Source organism: Heterocephalus glaber, unplaced genomic scaffold, assembly GCF_053883595.1.
Source record: "Heterocephalus glaber isolate CG9 unplaced genomic scaffold, H.glaber_assembly_v1.0 deba00001481, whole genome shotgun sequence".
NCBI classification, from domain to species: domain Eukaryota; kingdom Metazoa; phylum Chordata; class Mammalia; order Rodentia; family Bathyergidae; genus Heterocephalus; species Heterocephalus glaber.
Window position 1 is genome coordinate 38,635,124 of NW_028258317.1, and position 18,436 is coordinate 38,653,559.

The 18,436-nt window shown below is 37.7% G+C and overlaps 1 long non-coding RNA gene across 4 annotated transcripts in view; it reads right to left on the reverse strand.

Moving 5' to 3' along the window:
• Positions 1-18,436, reverse strand: part of LOC101707767 (uncharacterized) — a 163,306-nt gene that overhangs the window by 119,179 nt on the left and 25,691 nt on the right. For 2 of the 4 annotated variants that reach the window (XR_015440076.1, XR_015440075.1), the window contains one exon: positions 13,636-13,765. The exons of the other annotated variants lie outside the window; for them this stretch is intronic. This is a non-coding gene — a long non-coding RNA (uncharacterized LOC101707767). The remainder of the gene's footprint in view (positions 1-13,635; positions 13,766-18,436) is intronic. 4 annotated transcript variants of the gene reach the window in all.

Sequence of the window (18,436 nt, forward strand, 5' to 3'; positions counted from 1 at the left end):
GATACAAGGTCAACACAAAAATCAGTAGCTTTCAGTAAACAAATAACAGACTCACTGAAGGAGGAATTGGAGAAAGAACTCCTTTCATAATAGCAACCCTAAAAATGAAATATCTAGAAATCAACCTAATGAAAGAAATCAAAGATCTCCACTTTGAAAACTATAGCACTCTTAAAAAAGAGATTGAAGAGGATATCAAAAATGGAAAGACATCCTTTGCTCCTGAGTAGGAAGAACCAATATAGTGAAAATAGCCATACTTCCAGAACTACTATATAGATTCAATGTCATCCCAACTGAAATTACAACAGCATACATTAAACCTTGAGAAAACAATCCAAAAATTCATTTGGAATAAGAAGAGGCCTAGACTAGCAAAAGCAATTCTAGGCAAGAAAGACAAGGCAGGGAGTATCATAATCCCCAACTTAAAACTATACTACAAAGCTACTGTGATAACAATAGCATGGTACTGGCAAAGAAACAGACCTGAGGATCAGTGGAATAGATTAGAAGATGCAGAAACAACTCCAGGCATACTTAGCCACCTCATATTTGAGAAAGGAGCCAAACACCCTCACTGGAGGAAAGACAGTCTCTTTAATAAATGGTGCTGGAAATCCTCAACAAGATACTGGCAAACAGAACACAAAGGGTCATCAAGAAGATCATACAGCCTGAACAAGTCGGATTTATCCCAGCGATGCAAGGGTGGTTCAACATTCATAAATCAACATAACACACTATATTAACAGAGTCAAGGACAAAAACCATATGATCATCTCAATAGATGCAGAAAAGGCAATCAGCAAAATCCAACACCCATTCATGATAAAAACCCTACAGAAAATTGCAATAGGTTTTTATCTCAACTTGATTAAGGCTATCAATGAAAAACCAACAGCCAACATGATACTAAATAGCCAGATACTGAAAACTTTCACATTAAAATCAGGAACAAGACAAGGATGCCCACTATCACCACTCCTGTTTAATATTGTTTTTGAAACATTAGCCACAGCAATTAGAAAAGAGAAAGAAATAAAAGGAATAAAAATAGGAAGGGAAGAAGTTAAACTGTCATTATTTGCTGATGATATGATTCTCTACATAGAAGACCCAAAATACTCCGCCAAAAGACTTCCAGACTTAATTGACAGATTCAGTAGAGTAGCTAGATATACGGTCAACACTCAAAAAACAATAGCCGTTTTATATACAAATAACAGACTCACTGAGAGAGAAATTAGGGAAACAATTCCTTTTACAATTGCATCCAAAAAAATGAAATACCTAGGAGTCAATCTAACAAAGGAAGCAAAAGACCTCTACACTGAAAACTACAGCACTTTGAAAAAGAAGATTGAGGAGGATATAAGAAAATGGAAGGACATCCTTTGTTTCTGGATAGGAAGATCCAATATAATGAAAATGGCCTTACTTCCAAAACTATCATATAGGTTTAATGAGATGCCAATTGAAATCCCAACAATAGGGCCAGGGATTTAGCTCAGTGGTTCCCCCGCCTGCCTTGCAAGCACAAGGTCCTGAGTTCAATCCCCAGTACCAAAAATAAATAAATGAAATCCCAACAATATGTTTCACAGAATTAGAGAAAACAATCAAACATTCATTTGGAACCAGAAGAGACCTACAATAGCAAAAGAAATTTTAGGAAGAGAAATATGGTTGAGGGTATTATAATCCCCAACTTGAAACTATACTACAAAACTACTGTGATAAAATCAGCACGGTACTGGCAAAGAAACAGACCCAAGGATCAGTGGAATAGATTAGAAGATGCAGAAATGACTACAGATATGCTCAGCCACCTCCTCTTTGACAAAGGAGCCAACTATCCTCATTGCAGGAAAGATAGCCTATTTAATAAATGGTGTTGGAAAAACTGGATTTCAACATGCCAGAGGATAAAACTAGACCCATACCTATCACCATGTACTAAATTAAGATAGAAGTGGATTAAAGATTTAAATATTGACAGAAACACTAAATTTACTGGAAGATAAGTTAGGTAGAACTCTTGAAGACATTGGTATAGGAAAAGATTTTATGAACAAAACCTCAGTGGCATGAGAAATAGCACAAAGAATCAACAACTGGGATCTTATCTTATTAAAAAGCTTCTGCATTGCAAGAGAAACTACCAACAGAGCTAAGAGACAAACTACAATGTGGGAAAAAATTTTCAGCAACTGTACCTCACACAAAGGACTACTATCTAGAATATATAAAGAACTGAAAAAGATCAGACCCCCCAAATTCAAAGACCCAGTTCAAAAATGGGCATCTGAAATGTACAGACATTTCTCAAAGAAGTAAAAGCAGCAAATAAATATCTGAAAAAATGTTCAACATCACTGGTTATTCGAGAGATGCAGATGAAAATAACACTGAGATTCCACCTCACCCCAGAAAGAATGGCTGCTATCAAGAAATTAACCAATAACAAATGCTGGCAGGGCTCTGAGGAGAAAGGAACCCTTCTCCATTGTCAGTGGGAGTGCAGACTGGTGCAACCACTGTGGAAATCAGTATAGAGATACCTCAAAGAATTAGGCTTAGAGGTCCCATTCGACGCAGCTCTCCTCCTGCTGGATATCTTCAAAAAATAATTAAAAGAATCACACCACGGAGATATACGTGCACCCATATTTATAGCGGCACAGTTTGTAATAGCAAAAGATTGGAAAAGCCCACATGCCCATTCATTGGAAGCTGGATAAAGAAGATGTGGGGTTTTTTAATAAAATGGAGTACTACTCAGCCATAAATAACGAGAAACTAGAGACATTTATAGCTAAATGGATGCATATTGAGGCCATCCTTTTAACTGAAATAAGTAAGACACATATGTGTAAATACCAAATAGTTCCTCTAGTGTGAGAAACGGAAAGTGTAATTAAGTATATACACGGATAAAATTGCCTAATAACATATTTCTTGGATTGTGTTTCCATCGTGTGTCATATGACTGTATCAAAATTTAAATTAGGGAGATGCTTGACTTATGTGGAGTCTGCTAGCTAACTGGAGTTTTTTTCCAGACCACTATTTGTTCAGTGTTGGTTTTGGGGATCTCTCTGAAACAAATCACATCCTCTGGTGTCTTGTTGGTGCTTGAGATGCTTTTTTAAGTTATATGGAAAAATGTTTAAGTGCTTTTCAGTTTTGGTTTGCTTCAATTCTACTGTATTTTAATATTATTGTAGTTTTTCCCCCCTTGCATTGTTCTTCTTTGAATGGTTTTAATTTTTGTATGTGTGTTTGATAATAAAGTTATTTTAAAAAAAATAATAAATGGTGCTGGAAAAATTGGGTTTCAACTTGCCAAAGATTAAAACTAGACCTACACCTCTCACCATGCAGTACATTAACAACTCTTGCCATATATTCTGAATCTGTATTATTAACTGCTTCTACTTAAAATTATTTTCATTTTTCTTTGTTACTTTTTTGCTAGTATAAAATGATTTCTTTATCCTACTTTATTTTGCCTTAGATTATATTTTGTTAACTATTAGAATAGTCATTCCAGTCATTTTAGTGACTGTCTCTATGTTAAGACCCACATTTGGTTCCCTTGTAATGTCTTAAAATCACAATATCTACATTTTCCCTATAATAAAATAAGAAAATGGGCCAGGGATTTAGCTCAGTGGTTCCAGCGCCTGCCTTGCAAGCACAAGGTCCCAAGTTCGATCCCCAGTACCAAAATAAATAAATAAATAAATAAATAAATAAAATAAGAAAGTTAGTATATATTCAGATCAAAGATGTTATACATAAATCTCTTTTCCCTTGTAGTTCTAGTCTTGTTACATTTTATTTTCTTTTGTTTTGACTGCAATAAAGTTTAATTTCTTTATTCAATTTGATTACCCTTACTCTCCATATTATTTTGCAGTGTCTTCTGGTTTGATGTTCTTTATTTTAGAGTATTTCCTTCAAGTATCATTTCAGTGTGGATTAAGATGGAAAACTTTCAAGATGAAATGATTGAAAGTATTTCTATTATTATTATTTTATTTACTGGTACTTGGGACTGAGTTCGGGACCTTGTGCCTGCAAAGCAGGCAGTGGAACCACTGAGCTAAATCCCCAGCCCTATTATTTTGTTTGAACCAAAATTTGGCAGATTGCAAACCTTTAGGCTTCAAACTTTTTACCTGAAATGATTTGAAATCATAATCCCATGGTCATCTTGCATCCAGAATTGCTCTTCAGTCTGTTTTCAGTCTGGTTCGATTTCTTTTGAGTGACCTGTTCTTTCCTCTCTAGAGGTTTCTAGAATTTACTTTTGCTTATGATATTCTTAAATTCACTCCAATTTCAGATATACGGGCTTCTTAATTTCTTTTCTCTTCTGTATGTTCTATACTCTTTACCGTGTCATTCCTTGTTAAGGTTTAGAACTATTCTTTCATCAAATATCCACTCTTCTCCCTCTTTTCTGTTGCCAGGTTTTAGGATTGTTGAGTCTCCTTCTTGAGGTAGTTTCTAGGTTCTTGTCTTGAACAAAAAATTGGACAAAACAAGTGCAAAATATAGCGAGGTTTTGCTTTTATAAAAGGTAGGAAAAGAAACATGCTCTGTGGAGTGAGTTTGGGCCATGTAAAAGTGGGGGAAAAAATACACTCTACAATGTGAAAGCAGACTATTGTGAGAACAAAGTGGCCCAAACTCAGTGACAACTATCTTTTTGTATTTTCCACTCCTCAGGTTGATGAAGGTCTAGGCCATCCTATAGAAAATTTCCTGGAGTTATCACAAGAAGGTCTGAAAATAGAACTCTGTGACTGGCTCCACCTGTTCTGGACATGTGTCCTGGGACTTTGTAATTAATAGAACACAACCACTTCCCGAGTAAGTTTGCCATGACCTAATCTCCTGTTTCTTTTCTTTTCATTTTTTTTTTACTTCATTTCCTTTATTTTTTAATAAATTTCATTTTATTTTATCCCTCCCCCCCCCACAAATCCCCTCCCTTCCCTATGTACAAAAGTTTTCTTTCCATTTTTCCTTCTATTTTCACTTTTTTCTTGTCCCTTCTTTCCTTTCTCCCTACTCCCCTCCCTTGTTCCCCTTCCCATTTGAACACTTCCTTCCCATTTCCCAATATCCATTATACATTTCAGTCCTTATTTCTACTTTTGGTTTCTCACACCAGAGAAACATGTGGTATGTAAACATGTGTCTCTGATTTATTTCACTTGAGTATAGGCTCAAGGTCCATCCATTTAGCTATAAATGTCTGAAGGTTCTGGTTTTTTCCATTGATCCTTGAGTTTTATTTGGCAGTACCATGCTGTTTTATCACAGTTGTTTGTAGTATAATTTCAAGTCAGGGATGGTAATAATCCCCGCTTTGCCTTTGTTGCTCAGAAACTGCCTTGGCTATTCTAGGTCTCTTCTGGCTCTGAATGAATTTTAGGATAGTTTTTTTCTAATTCTGTGAGATATGCTGTTGGGATTTTGATTGGGATTGCATTGAATGTATAACAATTTTGGAAATATAGTTATTTACGCTATATTGGTTCTTCCTATCCAAGAACAAGGGATATCTTTCCATTTTCTGATATTCTCTTCAACCTCCTTTTTTGGAGCACTAGTTTTCAATGTAGAGGGCTTTTACTTCCTTTGTTAGATTGATTTGTAGGTATTTCATTTTTTTGGATGCTATTGTGAAAGGGATTGTTTCTCTAATTTCTGTCTCTGTGAGTCTGTTATCTGTATACAGGAAGGCTACTGACTTTTGAGTGTTGACTTTGTATCCAGCTATGCCAGAATTTGGTTATCAAATCTAAAAGTCCTTTGGTGGAGTTTTCGGGGTCTTCTATGTAGAGTATCATGTCATCTCCAAATAATGGTAATTTAAGTTCTTCCTTTCCTATCCTTATTCCTTTTATTTCTTTCTCTTGTTTAATTAGTCTGGCTAGTTTTCCAGAACTATATTGAACAAGAGTGGTGACAGTAGACATTCTTGTCCTGATTTTAGAGTGTAAGCTTTCAGTTTTTGTCTGTTTATTATGATGTTAGCTGTTGAGATAAAGACCATTTATACCAATTTTTTGTAGCGTTTTTATCATGAATGGATGTTGGACTTTGTCAAATGCTTTTTCTGCAGCTATTGAGAAAATCATATAGTTTTTGTCCTTGGCTCTGATAATATAGTGTATTACATTTGTTGATTTGCATATGTTGAACCATCCATGCATCCCTGGGATGAACCCAACTTGGTCATGGTATATAACCTTATTGATGATTTGAGGCATTCTGTCTGCCGGTATCTTATTGAGGAGTTTTGCAACTGTGTTCAGCAGGGAGATTGGCATGTAATTCTCCTTTTTGGTTAGATCCTTCTCTGGTTTTGGAATCAGGGTAATACTTGCTTCCAGGAATGAATTTGGGTGTATAGCTTCTATTTGAATTTCATTAAAGAGTTTGAGGAATAGCAGCACTAGACCTTCTCTAAATTTCTTGTAGAATTCAGCAGTGAATCCATCATATCCAGGGTTTTCTTTGTTGGTAATTTTAAAATTGTATATTCAATTTCATTGATTGATATTGGCTTATTTAAAATTTCCATATCTTATTGATGCAGTTTTGGTAATTCATATGTTTCTAGAATCTATACATTTCTGCTGTATTTTCGATCTTACTAGAATAGAGGTTCTCGAAGTAGATATTGATGATCATGTAGATCTCTGCAGAATTTGTTGTGGTTTCACCCTCATCATTCCTAATTGCATGGATTTGAGTCTTTTCTTTCCTTTTTTGGATAAAGTTGGCTAAAGGTTTGTCAATTTTACTTCATCTCTTTTGTTTGTTAGTTTTTTCCATTAAGTTTATTGGTACATTTTAGATATAAAATACAGGTACATTCATCATTGGGATCTTGTACCTTTACATAAGTATCTTGGTTCTTATTTTTTTTCCCCTTCCCTTGCCCTTCCTTCACCCCCTCCACCCTTCCCTATTTGCAAAGACCTTGTTTCCATTTTTTTTCCTCCTCTCATATTTTTTCCTTTCCCTTTTTTCCCTTCCCCTACCCCTCACAATTCCCCTGCTCTTTTAGACCTTTTCTTCCTGTTACACAATTAAGTTATACATTTTTAAAATTACAATATTAAGATCTAGGAGACATTACCACAGATTTTACAGAATTTAAAAGGATATAGAAAGCATATTTCAAAAATCTGTTTTGAAATAAATTTGACAACTTCTAAGAAGCACCTTGGAAGATAAATTAATGAAACTAACTCTGGAGGAAATATAAAATTTGAAGAGCACCTATTAAAGAAAGTATATTCCTACCTTGAAAACCTACCTATATGACAACAGCAGGCTCATAAACATTTTAACTGATAAATTATATCAAACATTTAAAGCAGAAAAAAGAAGGAACACTTCTCCCTTCAATTTAGGAAATCAACATTGTGCTAATCCTAAAACTGGATAAAGATAATAGAAGAAAAAAGTATGAACATAGATAGAAATTTGTTTAACAAAACAAACTATTAGAAGTCAGATGTGGCAGGATGTAGAAAGTGGTTTTGTTATAGGGATGGCAGTGTTGGTTCAGCATTGGAAGATCCACTCCCAAAAGTCATCATTTTAACAGAGGAAAGGAAAAAGCCATATGATCCTGTCACTAGTTGGAGAAAAAGTATTGGACTAAATTCTACAGATGTTCATGGTAAAAGCTATCAGGAGCCTAGAAGTAGAACAGAAACTTCTCAACAGATTAAAGACATGTACTCCATACTTCCAGCGAGAGTGCCTGATATAAATGGAGAAGATACAATGCTTTCTCCTTAAGGTGGGGAACAAGGGCAGATATGCTTATTCTTTATCTGTCCATTAAACTTTGAAACCTAGGCCCCACCAAAATAGTCTGGCAATAAAATGACACAACTAGGGTAGGATTGGCATGGCAGAAGCAAAATCTTTATATGTAGATGAAATGATCACCTACAGAGAAAATACTAAGAAATCTCTAGGAGCCCCTAGAACTTGTACTTGAATTTAGCAGGATTAGAAAACACAAGGTATATATAAAAATTCAGGTCTGTGTATACTTGCTATAAATGAAGAATTGGATATTGAAATTTAAAGTTATGTAGGAGTACAAAGGACTTAGAAAAGTTAAAAACAAAAACAAAAACAGTGTTGGAAGATGTTTATTACCTAATTTTAAGACTTCTTCTAAAGCTACAGTAATCAAGGCAGTGTTGGTGTAAGGAAAGACATATAGATCATTGGAATAAAACAGAGAATCTAGAAATAGAACCACACATATGTGGTCCATTGAGTTTTGAAAGATTATTTAACATTAGCATTTTATAGAATATAAACTCAATTCAAGACCTGAGGAAGAGATAGTGTTTTCAGCAAATGGCACTAGAGCACCTGGTATCCATATATAAAAAATTAACCTCAACCTTTTTTTTCCATACATGAAAATAACTTGAAGGGATCTATGAACCTAAATAAGAAAGCCTAAAAGTATAAAACTTTAAGAAGAAATTGTAAGGGAAAATATTTATGAATTCAGGGTAGGCAAGAACTACCTAGGATACAAAAGACATGATGTATAAAAAAAAATTGATAAATGAGATTCCATCAAAATTTAGAACTTTAAATGACATGGTAAAAATGAAAAGTAGTCCTTAAACAGACCATATTTACAATACATATAACCTATGACCAGAATATATAAAGAATTCTTAGAGCTCATTAATAGACAACCCAATTAAAATGTAGACATAAGATGATAAACAGCCAGTATAGCACAAGGAATGGTGTGCAACTCCAGAATCAGAAAAATACTAATCAGTACAATAACAAGATTGAATTATACACTCATTAGGGAGATGAAGTTAAAAGTTTTAAAAGCCTTGTCATGACTTTTTCTTTTTGTTGGATTTTTCCCCTTTATATTTAATTTGTCACGCCCAATGGATTCATTCTGCTGGGTTTCCTGGGGTTGTGATCCTCATTGTCTTTTCCTAGGGTATTGTTTAAAATTTTTTGGAGTGCCGGTTTGGTATTCATGAAGTTCCTGAGGTGCTCTTTGTCCTGAAAGTATCTTATTTCTCCATCCATTTTGAAAGATAGTTTTGCAGGGTACATCAATCTGGGTTGGAGGCTGTTTTCCTTTAGGGCTTGAAATAACTCACTCCAAACTCTTCTTGCCTTGAGGGTTTGCACTGAGAAGTCTGCTGTGATTCTGATGGACTTTCCTTTGTATGTGATTTGTTTCTTTTCTCTCAATGCTTGTAGAACTTTGTTCTTCTGTTGGATTTCTAGAATCCTAATTGTTATATGCCTATGGGTAGATTTTTTTTTGATTAAGGCTAGCTGGAGTCCTATATGCCTCACTTATCTGTATGTCAAGTTCTTTTCCCCTCCTTGGGAAGTTTTCTGCCATCACTTCTGTGAACAGTTTTTTTATGTCATCTGCACTCTCTCCTCTTTCTTCATTGACTCCAGTCATTCTTATGTTATTCTTCTTTGCATCGTCTAGCAGCTGCTGGATTGATTTCTCATGTTCCCTTACAATTTTAAAGCAATTTTTCTTTTCCTCCTCACTAATTGCAATCTTATCTTCTATATGTGAAATTCTATACTCACATTGGTTCATTCTGCTGTGCAGACTTTCGATGGAGTTTTTAATCTCTTGGAAATCTGTTTGTATCTGTTTTATGGATTCCATTTGTTTCCTGTGTTGGGATTCCATCATGTTCCTCAGATCTATTTCTTTACCTGTGTCCTCTAGATTTATTAATCATGTCTTGCACCATGAGCAAAAATCTTTGCTGTTATCTGAGTAATTATTTCTGATTTCATTTTTCCAGATCCTCTTTTGTTGCCAGTTCAGAGAGTCCAGGTGGTTGAGTATCAGATTGTTCCATCTCCTTTCCCTTTGGGGTTGCTCTAGGTGATCCAGAAGTCTGTTTTTGAGACTTGTTTATGTATCTTCTCATTTCCATGGGAGGGGGTGCTTCTTGCACCCACGCGGCTCACCTTGTTTGCCCTAGGAGCTTGGGATGGCAGTGGGGGAGCTTCCTTCCATGTACTGGGACCGGCTCAGCTTCTCTGCCCTAGGAGCCTGGGATGGAGGCAGGGTGCTTCCTTCCAGGTGCTGGGACCAGCTGAGCTTCTCTGCCCTAGGAGCCTGGGATGGAGGTGGGGAGCTTCCTTCTGGGTTCTGGGACCAGCTGAGCTTCTCTGCCCTAGGAGCCTGGGATGGAGGCAGGGAGCTTCCTCAATTTTATTTCATCTTTGAAAGAACCAACTCTTTAATTCATTGATTCTTTGTATTGTTTCCTTAGTCCCCATTGCATTAATTTCTACTCTGATTTTTATAATTCCCCCCTTTGTACAAGCTTTGGGCTTGATTTGCTCTTTTTTTTCCTAGAAGCTTGAGATTCAACATTAGGTTGTTTATTTGAGCCCACTCTGTTTTCCTGATATGGGAAATCAGCACTATATATTTTCCTCATAGGACTGCTTTCACTGCATCCCATACATTCCAGTATGTACTGCATCGTTTAATTGCAGAAAGTGTCTGATTTCTTCTTTAATTTCATCTGTGACCCATTAGTTGTTCAGGAGGGTGTTATTTAATTTCCATGTGTTTATGATGTTTTTGTGATTTCTTTTGCTCTTGATTTACAATTTCATTTCACTATGGTCTGATAATATGCATAGGATTATTTCAATTCCTTTGCATTTACTTAAGCATATTCTATGATCTAGAATATGGTCTATTTTGGAGAAAGTCCTATGTGCATGAGAAGGATGTGTATTTTGATGTTGTGGAGTGGAACGCGCTATAGACATCTACTAAGTCCATTTGTTCAAAAGTTTGGGTCAATTCTAATATTTCATTGTTGACTTTTTGTCTGGTTGATCTGTCTATTCGCGACAGTGAGGTATTGAGTTCCCCCATCATAACTGTGCTAGTGCTTAGATAACTTTTCACTCCCAATAAGATTTGTTTTGTATTGTTCGGTATGCTGCTATGTGACGCATATATATTTATGATTGTTATATCTCCCTCTTAGATTGTTCCCTTTATCAGGATGTAGTGACCTTCTTTTTCCCTCTTAATCAGTCTTGGCTTGAAATCCACTTTGTCTGCAAATAGAATAGCTACCCTTACTTTTTTCTAGGTTCCTGTCACATGGAATATCGTCTTCCATCCCTTGACTTTCAGTCTATGAATTTGTTTTTCAATTAAATGTTTCTGGTATGCAGCATATTGATAGGTCTTGCTTCTTAATCCATTCTGCCACTCTGTTTCTTTTGATTGGTGAATTGAGACCATTAATACTAATGGTTATAACTGATGTGCATTGTCTTATCTCTGTCATGTTATTTTCCTGCTGTTAGCTTCCTTCTTTCCTTTTCTAACTTCTTACCTTGCCTGGTGGATTCATTATGTTGGGGTTTATGGAGCTGTAATCCTTATTGGCTCTTTCTAGAATATCCTTCAGAACACTTTGGAGTGCTGGTTTGGTTTTCATGAATTTCTTCAGGTGTTCTTTGTCATGAAAGTATCTTATTTCTCCATCAATTTTGAAGGACAGTTTTGCAAGGTACATCAATCTGGGTTGGAGGTTGTTTTTCTTTAGGGCTTGAAATACTTCACTCCAAGCTCTCCTCGACTTGAGAGTTTGTGTTGAGAAGTCTGCTGTGATTCTTATAGGCTTTCCTTTACAGGTAATTTGCTTTGTTTCTCTAACAGTTTTTAATATTCTGTCCTTGTGTTCAATTTCTGGAATCTTGACTATTATATGCCTTGGGGAAGATTTTTTGATCATGGCTAATTGGAATCCTGCATGCCTCACTTATCTATATGTCAAGTTGTTTTTCCCTGTTTGGGAAGTTTTCTGCTATTATTTCTGAGAACAGGTTTTTTATGTCATTTGCGCTATCTCCTGCTTTTTCTGACTCCAATCAATCTTGCATTATTCTTTGCATCATGTAGAAGTTGCTGGATTGATTTCTCATGGTCCTTCAGTCGTTTGGGTTTTTTTTGGTACCGGGGATCAAACTAGGGACCTTGTGCTTGCAAGGCAGGAGGTGGAACCACTGAGCTAAATCCCTGGGCCTCCCCTGCTATTTTTGAGAAACCTTTCCTTTTCCTGGTCACTAACCACAATCCTGCTTCTATCTGATAGTCTGTGCTCACACTCATTCTGCTGTGTATACTTTCAATGGAGTTTTTAATTTGGATACCTGTTTGACTCCGTTTCATGGATTTCACTTATTTCCTATGCTGGGTGCTCATGGGTTCCATCGTATTCCTGAGGGCCCCCCTTTCTAAAATCTGTATCTTTCAATCTGGTCACCATTTCTACAGTTATCTAGGAAATTATTTCCGCTTTGATTTTTCAAGAGCCTCATTCATCTACTTTGTTACTTATTCTGTTATCACTTCAGGGAGTCCAGGCAGGTGGCTTTCGGAGTGTTCCACTTCATTGCCCCTGGAGTTGGCCTTTGGTGATCTAAAAGTCTGTGGGGGTTGCATCTTGTTTAGGTTTTCTCATTTTCTATTTCTTTAAAAGTTTGATTCCTGAGTTGATGATTGTAAATTGCTTATGAGTAGTTTATTGCCAGTACTCAGAAAACTTAGGAATGACTACTTCTCAGAAGTGTCTCCCAGGTGTAGCTAGCTTTTGGGTTTTGAGTCTGTTACAGGATCCTACTTCTTCATTTATTGGAGATAAGAAGTTTCTGCCTACTTGGCCCAGATGCCAGTTCTTTGGCACTGACCTGTAGGGTTTTTTTTAAAGACCCTTAGGCAATCTCAGTCTTGGTATACCAGGAGGAACAACTGTTTAGCACAATTATGTTACCTTGGCTAAAGAAGTACAATCAACAATAACAACAGCATCAAATACAGACTAGAAAATGGCAAATTATAGCCCTTAATATGGCATTTTTACCCTTAGAGGAGAAGATTTAAAAGCAGTTAGGGTAAAAAAAAAAAAAAAATAGAAAAAGGGGAAGAGATCAGAAGCAAGGCTGGAGGACAGACTTTAGGAAATTTGTAAAGCAGAGAAGTGGGAAAGAGAAAAGGAAAAAATAAAAACAAGAACAGAACAGACCTCCACCAACAACAAAACTAGAAATTATTCAATTGAGAAAAAAAAAACTATATAAAACAAAACAAGAACTAGAAAGAAGGAAAAAAGCAAGAAGAAAGGAAAAAAAAGAATAAAAGCCCCCAAATGTCCAATTCAAGGTGTTTTTCTGCTGTCACTGTGAGGCAACGTAGGCAAACAGAGTCCAGAACCAAATTGACAAATCCCAGCAAGCTAGCTGCAGCTTCACAATGGGGTAGTGGATAATTCTAGCCAGCCTGCCCATTTAGTTCCTCTGAAATTCAGGCTGGTTTCTCACTATGAGGCTGGAACAGGATTCCATGAGATTATAACTGTCTATGTGTCTATGTGTCTGGCTTGAACTCTGCCCTGACACCAAGAGCCACTTGATGGAGTTTGCCTGCTGCTGTTCTTAGTTTCTACCTCAGTAGGCCCCTCTCCAAGATGGCTACCAGCCAATTACCCTCTCTTGGGTGAGGTCTGAACCTAGTTAACTCACCAGCTGCTGCAGTCGAGTGTGTCAGCTGCTCTGTTCCACTGGTGCATTTCTCTGTGGAGGCCTCTGGGATCATCAGTAGTCACCGTGTGTCTGCAGGTTCAGCCCACTGTTCCCTCTTGGAGAGTCTAGGCTATGGGAGAGAGTGCTGCTTGGTACCTTCTTCTTGTTCATTAAAGTTTCTCTTTACTCTCCCTGTAGACATCAATTCTCACCTTAGATTATTCCTGGGTCCCAGGGACCCACTTCCCTCCTCCTTCTCCTCTTGCTACTATATTCCAATGTCAGGACACCAAATCTCAGAGAGGCTCCTTCTCTGCTGCTTACCACTCTGACATCTTCCCAGAAGTCCCCTCTATTCACTATCTAAACCTATGAAGACATTGGTACTTCTATTTCTGTCCTTCACCTACCTTAGTGCTCTATTGAGCTGTCTCTTAACTTCTATTGTTTTATCTTTTCCTCCAGCTACTTGGAGTTTCTCAATGTGATATTCCAACTCCTATTTGTTCTTCAAATATATATGTTATAAAATTTATTTCACCTATTCTTTTTTCAATTTATATTTTATACTGAATATTGACACATTAATGTTTTCTAATTGTTTATCCTTAAAAGGATTACATATAAAACATTTTTATCTTCTTACATGTATTCAGATAGCAAATGTTGATTCATTTATTGTTGTTAACAACCATCTTTCTCATTTGTCTAGTTACTTTGTCATATGAGCTTATAGATATCATATAGGTATCAACTAACTGATATCTTTAGGAATATAAAAAAAGATAAAGATCACACTTAACAGTCAGCAAATTTTTACAAGAATATGGCATGAACCCTAAGGCAGAATGTCCCAGGCACCAGAAACTCTGTTCCTTAATGGGCTTTGTTATCTTTTCTTTCACTAAGAAAATCTTACTTCAGAGAGAAGTAACATTGAGAGGAACACTCTTGCTATGGCATAATCTACAAATTCAGAGGTTTGTAGGGAGAAATGGGTTAGAAATGAATGCTTGAAGGAGCATAGGCCATCCTCACTGACTTTCATCAACTTTCTGCACAACTCTTACAGGCTGAGCTCTCGCTGCCAGTTTCCACAATAAAGCAGCAGGTAGAGAGTAACTGTCCCAAATGAACACTGTTAAGAAATGTTGCATTCCTAATGTTTTTTTCTAAATACCATTCCAACATAAAACAGCAAAAGAATGATTGTATTACAGCATTTAATTATAAGTAATTGATATATTTATAGTGCTTATTAATAATGTAAGAGCATATATGATATACAGTAAGTTATATATTATATAAAATATATTAACATATTTTATATTGTGCAACATTATCATAGTTATATTGACCTGTATAACAGCATATATTTTATATGTAATTATATATATTAAAGTGTGCAATTATAATATATCCTATATAATTATCTGCATTATATATAATTTTCTATTTCCCTAAAAATAAAAACTATCCAGAAAATAATCAGCCTTGAGAACTAGAGATCAAAAATCCCAGCCCCATCACCTTGCCTTACCTGCCATTACAGAGTAGCCACTAAACAAGAGAATAGTGAGGTATAATCTTCATGACACTGGCCATTATCATAGTAATGACCAGTGCTTGTTTTCTGCTTCGGTTTTATTTTCAGGGAAACATGGTATAAAAGACAGTAAGAAAAAACTCATTGTCATAGTTAATATACAGATATCTACACAAAGCCTCATGCAATTATAGGTGGGGCTTCTAGAAGGTGACTGGATCAGGGGAATGTGATACTTCTCAGTGAATTAGTCCACTGGTAAGTTTATAGCTAAATGTGATGTGAAGCCTGGTTGGAGATGAGTCATTGGGGATGTGGCCTCAAGGTTATATCTTTCTTCCTTCTGCCTTTATTGATTTCTGCTTCCTACCACCATGCTAGGAGCTTTTTCTCTTGTACCATGCCCCTCTTGCCATGCATCCTTCCTTGGAGCAAGCCAACTATGGATTAAAACCTCTGCAAACTGTAAGCCAAAATAAACTTTTCTTCCTTTAGTTTGTGCATGTTAGGTATTATGTCTGTGACAAGAAAGTAAGACAGATTTGGTGTCAGGAAGTGGGGTCATTACTGTGACACTACCTGACCATGTGCTTCAGAAGCCTTTGGAACTGGTTTTCAGGAGTTCAGAAAGTTTTGGATATGTCAGCTGCAGAATCAGCCCTTGAATGCTGTAAGCTGAGCTTGATGGGAGATTCTGGTCAGAGTTCAGAATATAAGAATGCTGATAGAAATGCTGCTGATAAAGACCAGGCTCCCGGGGTTTCAGTTGGGAACAAGGACTCCACTGGCAATTGGACTCCAGGCCATGTGTGTTTGCTCATGTCCAGAGACTTTGTGGGGAGACTGAGATTAAGGGCTTCAGACTAACCTGGCTAAGAAAATTTCAAGGTGGCTCAACTTTCAGGCAGTGGCGTGGATATTAATGGGGTCTTTCAGCCAGCTCTACCTTGAGAATCAAGAGTAAAAGACACAGCTGATTAAGAAGGCTTTGAGTTTAGCCAGAAAGGAAGCTCCAGTAAAGTTGAGGCTTGCAAAAATGGAGCAGAGGAGAGCTTGGGTGCTAAAAAGATTAGCATTTAAAAGAAGTCAAGTACTTCACAACAGGACAATAGGAAAAAATAGTTTAAGGGCATGTGAGAAACCATCCAGGCACCCACCCTTCACAGGCTCTGAATTGCAAAGGTGAAAGACTTGAGAAGAGATAGCCAGGGGATTCTGTTGATGAAGGGCCACCTAGGGAATTGATTTCCCAGGCTTAGACTTCCAGGCACTTGGAGGCTTCTATAACCATCAGCAATATGCAAAAGGCCTGGGCTATTGTTTCAGCCGGCCCTTGACCTTTGGGTCATCCACGCAATGCTGGTTTTATATGGATGCAGACTACAAGAGCTGTGGAGTCAGAATGCTTCCACTCATATTTCAGAAGGCCTTAGAGAGCAGGCAGTGACCCCCTGAGAGGGCAGTACATGAAGTTCTGAGAGTGAAGCCAAAACTGACATGGCGACTTTTCTAACCCAAAGAAGTTGGAAAAGCCAGAATCATGGAACAGCTGAGGAAAGCAAGAAGTGAACAAAATCAGCCCAAGAGAGAACTTATGAAGGCTGCAACCACAGGGGCAGGACTTCCTAAACCATTTGGAGTTCACATCTCACCACAATTTGCCCATGTGTGGGACATGGAGGTACAGGATTTAATGTTTTCCCTGCAGGGTTTCAGTCTTGTTGATAGGTCTCCCACTACCTCAGTGGCTATTATGTGTAGTAGCTGCCCTCTTCCTATTGTGCCTTGCCCCCTCCCCTGTGTGACATCACACCAAGATGGCTGCTCCCACCAAAGAAACCTTTCTTCCCAGCATGTCCATTCCCACCTAGTGTGTTAGGTATTCCAAAGCCCCCACAGAACAAGCTCCCTCCCCCTTCTCCCTGTCCTCCTAATGGTGAACAGGGACTTTCTACATAACTAAAGGCTTGACCCCTCCTAGTTCATGACCTCCTGGAGCTTGTCACTTTATCCCACCAAATGTTCCCTTAAGACAAGGACTTCCTGGAGCTTGTCACTTCATCCCACCAGATATACCCATGAGATAGGGACTTCCTGGAGCCTGTTTCTTTGTCCCCCAGCCAGAATTTGTTATATGCCCTAACTGCAATCACCTACCCCCATCAAAGGACTACGTGCTCTCCCACATGCAAAAACTCCATATAAGCCTCCAACTCAGCTCATGTGATGGCTGGTCTCCCTTTTTTGAGTCAGTCCCTGCAGATTGCCCCCAGTAAAGGCTTGCTTGAACATTGGTGCCTCTCCTTTTCAGCAACCCTTTCAGAGAGTAACCTAATACTCTCTCACCTCCTACCAACTAGTGACGTCACCAGCTCCTCCATTCCCTAGTCACTACCTCACTCAATCCCGCCTCAGCTCCTACAAACCCCACCCCATTCTATAAGACACTCCCTGCCCCGGCCATATTGCCTTTGTCTCTCTGTTCAAAGACAGCCTGGCAGATCTGTTCCTCTAATAAAAGCTTGTTGTGGCTTGGTCTAGTCTTGGTTTTCAGCCTTTTTACCTGACATTTGCTTTGGTCCCACTCCTTTTGATCCATGTGTCCCTTGTGGAATGGGAATGTTTACCCTGAGCCTTTGTATATTGGCAGTGTTTAACTTTCTTTTGATATTTTCAGAAATTCATAGCTAAGTTTGCCTTAAATCTCAGAGAAGACTTTGGACTTGAACTGTTCAGCAATGCTGGAACCATTAGGACCTTGGCAATTCTTGGAGTAAATTCACTTTGCATAAAGAGATGTACATGAGTCTTTTGGGGGCCAAGGGCAGTGTTATGGTTTATACCTAAACCCCTCCCTCCAAAAAACCTCATATGATCATAGGTGGGACTTTGAGGAGGTAATTGGATCATGTGGGCTTTATAATCAATGGAATAGTCTAGTAGATTGTAAATGTGATCTTGGGAGGTGAAGCTTGGTCTGAGGAGGTTGGTTACTGGGGACATGGCCTGGAAGGGTCTCTCTCCCTCTTCCCTTGATCACTCTCTGTTTCCACTGCCATGTCGCGAGCTCTTTCTCTTATGCCATGTCACCATCCTTGCAGCCATCCTACTGTGGACTGAAACCTGTAACAAAGTGTGAACCAAATTAAAAATTTCCTCCTTAGAGTTGTGGGTGTCAGGTATTGTGTCTCAGTGATGAGAAAGTAACTAAGACCTTAATCTTTACAAAGAAAGAGAAAATACAAAAATGACAGA